Below are 7,599 nucleotides of genomic sequence, written 5' to 3'. Positions count from 1 at the left end.
AAAGCTATAATATTACAATAATATTTTCCACAATCTAAATTAATACTGTGCTACGCCAAAAAGTACTTTTAAATAATTTACTCTAATTATCACAGTTCTGAAATGCAGTGATTTGAGGTAGGATATGAATACTAAGAAACTAAATTTTAACTGGACATTTTACATCCTGCCACCAAATAATCATAAATCATAGCAAACGTGTTAACTTGGAGAGTGAACATAGTGGTACAAAAACATTGGACCTCAAAAACTATTTGTATGAAGGCAGAACTTTTTTAAGTACATGTACACTGACATACTAAATAATACAGTTCACTCTAAAACACTTCCCCAAGACGTGTGTGGATGAAGACAATAATGAGGGAAGCCATTCTCATGCACTATGTTTACGGTTGACCTTCAGGCCTGCGAGTGAGCTCACGACAACTCCTTTTGTTTCTTGCTCTCGTGTGTGTTCACCTGACAGTCTGCTCTCGACTCATCTCGTTCGCATGTTTTGCCTGCCCCTTGAAAACATGACTATGAGAGTGGAGCTTGGTTTACAAGCTCCTTTGTTTGATTTTAAATTGTTGTTGTTACTTTTTATTCTGGCCCGTGTCACGCTTTAGGAAATGCATTCAGACGACTCATTCTTTTGATTTGTGTTTGCGCTTATGTGAAGATCTGAGTGGATAGAAAACTTTTTAGCTGCAGCTACAGATAGAGGGCATATATTAAAAAGAAGTCTGAACTAAAACTCATTCATCTACATTCTGACAAGTACATTCACTGTGTTGCTTTTCAAAAGAATAGAAAGGCTCTTGACACTCACAAGATGGAGAGCAGAGAGATGGTATTTAAAAAAAACATCCTGCAAAAAATGTGAAATGTATTATTACCTTCATTTTTCTCCGCTTGAGCTGTAATCACGAAGCTTGGTAAACGTTTTCCCGAAACACATAGTACTCTTCTCAGTAAACGTATCACTTTCAGATAAAAGATGTTTTCTACTTGTGGACTCATCACTGTCGATTCTCCATCAAACGCTTTGTGTCTGTAGGTTGGGACTGCGCCAGTACTCGGCACCGCCTTTGCATGCTTTTTGATCAAGATGCAAATTGGCTTGCCTATGCAGCAAAAACTATAAGGTGACTGGTACTCCTATCATAGTGGTCCCTGTAGAGTCTTTCCTTTAAAATGCCACTTCTGGGAATAAGGCAGATTTGTTGTTCCCTCTTTCAGAGGAGTGAACTTAAAAGTTGCCCAAGTCTTGGAAAGTTTTTAAGTTTTCAGTAGCATGAGCCTACTGAATGAATTTGCCCAAGGAAAGATACTTCCAAGTTCAAATAACATAACGTAAACCCCATTGTCATGCAAAACCGTCAGAGACGCTACTCATGTCTGAGTTTTAAGTCCACAAAACCCAATAACATGGAGCTGCTCTCAAAGGATTGAGGCAGATGAGAAGAGCAGTGAATCTTGCATGGCTTGCTGGCTAATTGAGATGTTTCAAAGATCTGTGTCATCTTCAACGGAAAGGCATTGGGACAGGGAAAACATAAAATGAGCTTTTTTAATTATGTGAAAGCTTGTGAGGAGCTGCATTTTGCTCTAAACAAGATTTAAACATTTTATAGGAAATGGTGTGCTGCATGCTGTTGTTGATCTGTTTTGAAAGAGAAACCACCAAGTTGCTCTTTCTTTTTCAAGGGTCAGACTGCTGTGACCCCCAGTGTTATTTTGATTTGTGCATCTGTGCCTTTTATTACTGAGGCATTTCTCCTGATGCAGACAAAACAGGACTCCCCTCAGACCAATTATTTTACCGCTCTTATTGGCAGTGTAGCTTCACCATTAGCGTGGGGTTATGCATGAAGCTAACGCACAACATAACGTCCTCTGTCTGCCTGGCTGTGAGCACGCATCAAAGTGTGCATTTAAAGGCACTGCGCTCCCCGTCATCTTCCAGAGTCTTCACAATGAGAGCTCTGTCTCCAGGGAGAGCCTGTCCAGTTCCAGCAGCAAAGCCAAATAAGTGGGACAGCAGTGGTGTGAGGAGGTAAATAAAAAATGAGAGAAGGGAAATGTCGGGGGAGGCATGGTGAGTGTGCATTTGTGCCTGATGAAATTGGCAATGGGGAAGACAGACGGTGTTTTATCAGGAGGTGATTCTGTCCTAAATTGTACCAACTTCAGATGTGCATTGGCCTAAATTGAGTGGCCAATGCCAACAGCCACCGACCCAGTGTGAGATTAAACTGGTGTGCTTCGTTTGGATTTTTTCACTCAACCCATGTACAGTCAATAGAAAATAGTCATGTATACACTAAGAACACACACAAGAAATATTCCCCCCATTAACACTTTGTTCAGGTCCACGTTGAAGGTTAATGCTTTTACTGCTTGGTAAAGACACGGCGAGCAACTTAGTCACCTTCCTTTGTTCAACCTGCACTTCCTAAAACTCTGTGAAAGCGCCATAAAGCAAAGAGCTGTGTCTTTATGCACCTACGGGGTATTTGAGGGGATGGATGTGTTGGTGTGCCCATGTATTAATGTTGTGCCATAAAGTTTACATCGTGGTTTCTTGCGTTTAACAGGCTCTGTGCTGTGCCAGACCGTAAAGATAACAGCCACAGTCCATCATTTGAGCAAAGATGTGTTTAAAGAGGAGTCAGGAAACTACAAATAACATTAATCCCAAACGGGAATCGACTTTCTTATTGCCATTTTATATTCCCTTTATCTTTGTTTGTTCTATCTGTTCTGTGCAGCCCCTTTTTTTTTTTTACTTCAAGCTTGCTCAATTTCATTTTTCCCTTTAGTTAGGCACTTTTTCCTTCCAGACTCAGGCTTCCATTCCTTTTCCTGTACAATCCATTCTGCTCTCCCACCCCGAAAAATGGCCTTCAACCAGAGTGAATGGAGAAAATGAGCTCAGCGATAAGCAGGACTGCTACCGCTTCTATGCGGTCGAGCAGGAGTGTGTAAATTAACAGTATGCGCACGTACGGTGACCATCGTGTTATTTTAGATGAGAGAAGCTTAGTAGTTTGTCAGGTAGTGCAGTCCACTGTGGAGGCGCTGCTGATACTTGAGAAATGACCAACACTGATCGTGACACAGGAATGAAGTGTCATAATACATGTACTATATCACTCTTATCACATGAAGAAGAAACTGCAGTAGTGTGTCATTCCTACGTTATCATTAATACATTATATTACATTATATTATTATTACGATTTTATAATTGTTGTTTTTCCTTCGCTCATCTCCATCATTGTGCTTACATTTACTGAAGACCTGAAACAACACGTGAACAAACTCCCAAAATGCATGTAAACAAACCCAATCTGGTACAAAATGAAAGTGACAAATTATCAACTGTTTTAAAATATTTACCCAAAAAAAATTGCCAAAATATCTTTCTTAGCGAGACAGCCGCAATTTTTTTGTCCGAGTTACAGCTCAATGCAAAATATTGTGGCAAAAGGATTCGTGGTCAATCAGGCTAGTAATATATATATATATATTTTTAAAGAGATGATAATTTGAGAAAAAAAGACATTGATTTGTGTTATTTCTGAACTCTGTACATTGTATTGAGCATTGCACAGACAAACTTTGTGACACACTTAAATGAACACGTTCCCCCCCAAGTTTCTACAACCCTGCAATTACATATCACAGCATAATATCAAGATGGAAAGTAATTTCCAGCAAGAAAAGCTTTCTCAGGTCTGCTTGACATTGCAGCTGCGTGAGTTTAATGTCCACAATAAAGAGAAGGAAAAAACAAACACATAAACGAGAGGGTGGAGAAACTCTTGCAGTAATTGGCGGCAGATGCTATTTGAAATCACAATAATTAATGCAAGGTAAACAGACACAGTGGAAATGATTCATGAGGCCTTTGAGAACGTAACAAATAATAATCTACAAGTTGCTTTAAGACCATTTTAATTACGACATGGCACAATGATTACACCAAACAAATGTGCTTCAATTGCAGCCAGAGACATCACGTGTCATGAAAGCAATTGTGATGTGCTTCAGATTGGTATAGCAAAACAAGCGTGGACATGCGGAAAAGGCAGTTAAATTATTTAGTCAGCCTCTGATCTAATGCTAAGGCATACGGACTCAAAAATCATGCATTCAAAGTTCTGCACATAATGCCGGTCAACATGAAGGCATTTGCAATGTTTACTTCTAATGCTGCCTAAAAAAGAAGGATTCCATCGTTCAGTTATTCTTACTGCTGATGTTGATTGTCTCGTATTAAAAAAAAAATAAAAAAACATTGGGAAAATCATACTTTCCTGCATTTAGATGAGACCGGATGAGCCAATTATTTTCCTCTGGCTGTCAACAGAAATGAACCTGCAATTCTACAAGCACGGTTAACAATATTTTGGGAGGGCTGCCAGGCATGTCTGTTTTAGAGAAAATAGAATTGAGATTAGATAAATGTGTGACTAAGTATGACAGTCTACAGACTCAAAATGAATAATGCATAGAACTTCGACACATTGTGAATGAATGGGATTGTAATGAATCTAATGTATGGGGCAATCAAAAACTAAGGAGCACAATTAAATTTTAAGTGACTAATAATTATTTATTTCTTACATTTCAATACTTGTTGGCTTAAATACCTTTGAGGAAAGTATTTTCGAAGAAAGTTTTGTTTGAACCTGCCCTCTTCCCAACAGCATGGAGACATGAGTGTATCTCTCTCTCTCTCTCTCTCTCTCTCTCTCTCTCTCTCTCTCTCTCTCTCTCTCTCTCTCTCTCTCTCTCTCTCTCTTTCTTTCTCTCTCTCTCGCTCTCTCTCGCTCTCTCCCTCTCAGCCTTTCAAGACATTGTTTAGTATATTTTTTTTCTTAAAGGTTTTCGCCAAATTAAAACAAAGGAGTAAGAGACGACAGAATTAAAGGTAGACCAGAGACAAACCACAACATGAACAACAACCACAATGCTGTTTGCTGTGAAATTTCTGTAATGGTAAAAGAGAGAAAGGAGTTTTGTTTTCACTTTCTTTATTTCAGGAGCAAACCAGAGGAGGGGGGAAATGGATTAGGGCTGCAGGTGGATTTCGTCTCACCAACCAAGAGCCAGCTTCAGTTTATAAGCTACAGGCTAGAATGTATCTCTTTCTCGAGAAGCTACTGAATGTCTCGCATCATAGGCTTCTGTGTAGTCCAAAATGTATGTGGTCTTACAAGCCTTGAGGCTGGAGCACAGGACAGGTAGAAATATCAAAACAGCATGATATTTTTTACATTGTTGCTGGGATAGGCTGTAGCACACCTGCGGTACAGAAAGCGGTATAGAAAATGGATGGATGGATGGATCTTGTCAAGCTTTCTTTCACCAGCGTTCTCTCTGCAGCATGATCCACACAACATTCTTTCCAACCTTCGGTGCTGCGTGATTTGTCACTCTGCATCAGGAGCTAGGCCCAAATTGTTAATACTGTGTGACATTTAACCCTTAACTCCCCTGCACCCACCACCCTTTAACTTGAAATGTCAAAGTCTGTTTACAGAGCGGTGCTTATAGATATGTGGGCTAATGTGCTATTGTGTGGCATGTTTTGTGTGTGTAGGCTCATGCGTGGCATTTGCCTGCACATGGAGGTTGTCAAGACGCTGAGTTTTTTTTTTTTCTTTTGCTCTCAACAGTACTCATGCTTTTTTGTTGTAAAGAATTTAAGGGTTGGCACCCATGGAAGTTTGCAAGTAAATTTTAGTTTTGCATATGTTTGGGGGGCTCATTTCGACATGTTGGGGAGCAACAACAATAGGAAGCGACACAGGACGGATGGAAGTGCTCAGCGAATGCCAGCTTTTATTCAAACTGCGCCCTGGAGGTGAAGAATACTAAGTGTGGTGATGGTGTGTCAGTTGCAGGCGCTTCAGGCAAAAAAAGGTCTGAACTAATTAAGCTTTCACAAGAAAACACAGGGAAATACTAGAGGCTTCTGTCGTTTTCTGATGTTTACAGGTACACATCTCCCCTAAGACATTACTCCACCTTTATCTCTTTTGTACTTTTTGAAAAGACTTGCTTCAAATAAAATCATTTACCTCTTGATTAACTGTTGGTATGCATCAAATAACTTTGCACACTGACTAATTTTCAACAGGGGCAGCACTGACCTTTTGTTTAGGATGTTGCACATGTTGCCATGGCAGCGTGGCTGTTTGTGTACTTTCCCGCTCGAGGATGAGGCTGTGCGATTGCTGCATGGCAGGGGTGGCACATGGCTGCAAGTGAGCGCCCTTACAGGGAACGTCAGAAATGTCAGCACAATAATGCTACGAAGGATGAAGGAACTCATGGGATGCAAATTCACTGAAAGTTTTGTCTACTACGCTACGATATTTAATGCAATGCTAATGTGAGATAATTGATGTGGGCAGCAGTAGTGGCTGGTGTAGTTTTTGCCAATGGGGGGGTGCTATAAAAATATTTACATTATTAGTTGTTGTAGTCTAGGCGGCTCGGTGACGCACTGGTTAGCACGTCCGCCTCACATTCAGGAGGGTACGGGTTCGATTGCACCTCCGATCCTCCCTGTGTGGAGTTTGCATGTTCTCCCCATGCCTGTGTAGGTTTTCTCCAGGCACTCCGGTTTCCTTCCACATCCCAAAAACATGCTTGGTAGGCCGATTGAGCACTCCAAATTTCCCCTAAGTGCGAGTGCGGATGGTTGCTCGTCTCTGTGTGCCCTGCGATTGGCTGGCAACCGGTTCAGGGTGTCCCCCGCCAACTGATCAATGACAGCTGGGATAAGCTCCAGCTCGTCCGTGACCCCTGTGGGGACAAAGCAGTACAGAAAATGGATGGATGGAGTTGTCGTAGTCTTTCTGGAGGGAATGAAATTGTTACAGGACTTAGTTTTGAATTGTTTCCAAATTTTTTGAGTTATGAACATTGCCCAAATAACAGAGAAAACTGGAGCCAAATAATGTTTATATTGGTTTCTGTCTTCAGTCTTTGAGGTGGGTCGACACGTGCCCCTTGCGAACACTGAAAAATACAGGGAATGCAGCATGCAACATAAGGAAATGACAATGTCTGCGTTGCCTGACACCGAGATGATGCCCTCACCTTCTCCTGCAGTTGTCACAATCCCACATCTGTCTTTTCTACTCAATGTTCTTGATCTTGGCTTCTGAGCACTCCTTAGATGCATGCCAGAAACCGTGCATTCTTGCTACACATCCAAAGTTCTTCTTCTGGCAATGAGAATTGCTTCCTTGCATTCCTTTTGTAAAACAAATAATGAGACAGAGAAAAGAGAAGAGAACAAGTGGTAGAGGATGGTAATCATCCAAGTGTCAAAGGTCTTTTATGCCTAGTCATTTTAGCAGTATTGACCTCTCTACAACAACAACCATACGTCATTCAGCTCTTACTCATCTCAAGGCAGTCAAATTGCAAAAATGAAATGTGCCAGGATGTAGCCCACATTTGATACCACATGATTCATCATGCAGTACATAAGAGGCATGAATCAAAGTTGGACAGCAGGAGCGGACAAAGTGAAAGCAGTGGATGTCATGTCAAGCTAGTATCTTACTGAGCAGAGAAGGTTAGCAAGTGTTT

The sequence above is a fragment of the Syngnathus floridae genome, chromosome 2, assembly GCF_059516105.1.
Source record: "Syngnathus floridae isolate MCC-2025c chromosome 2, RoL_Sflo_1.0, whole genome shotgun sequence".
In the NCBI taxonomy this organism is placed as follows: Eukaryota; Metazoa; Chordata; class Actinopteri; order Syngnathiformes; family Syngnathidae; genus Syngnathus; species Syngnathus floridae.
This window is presented reverse-complemented; position numbering follows the sequence as displayed.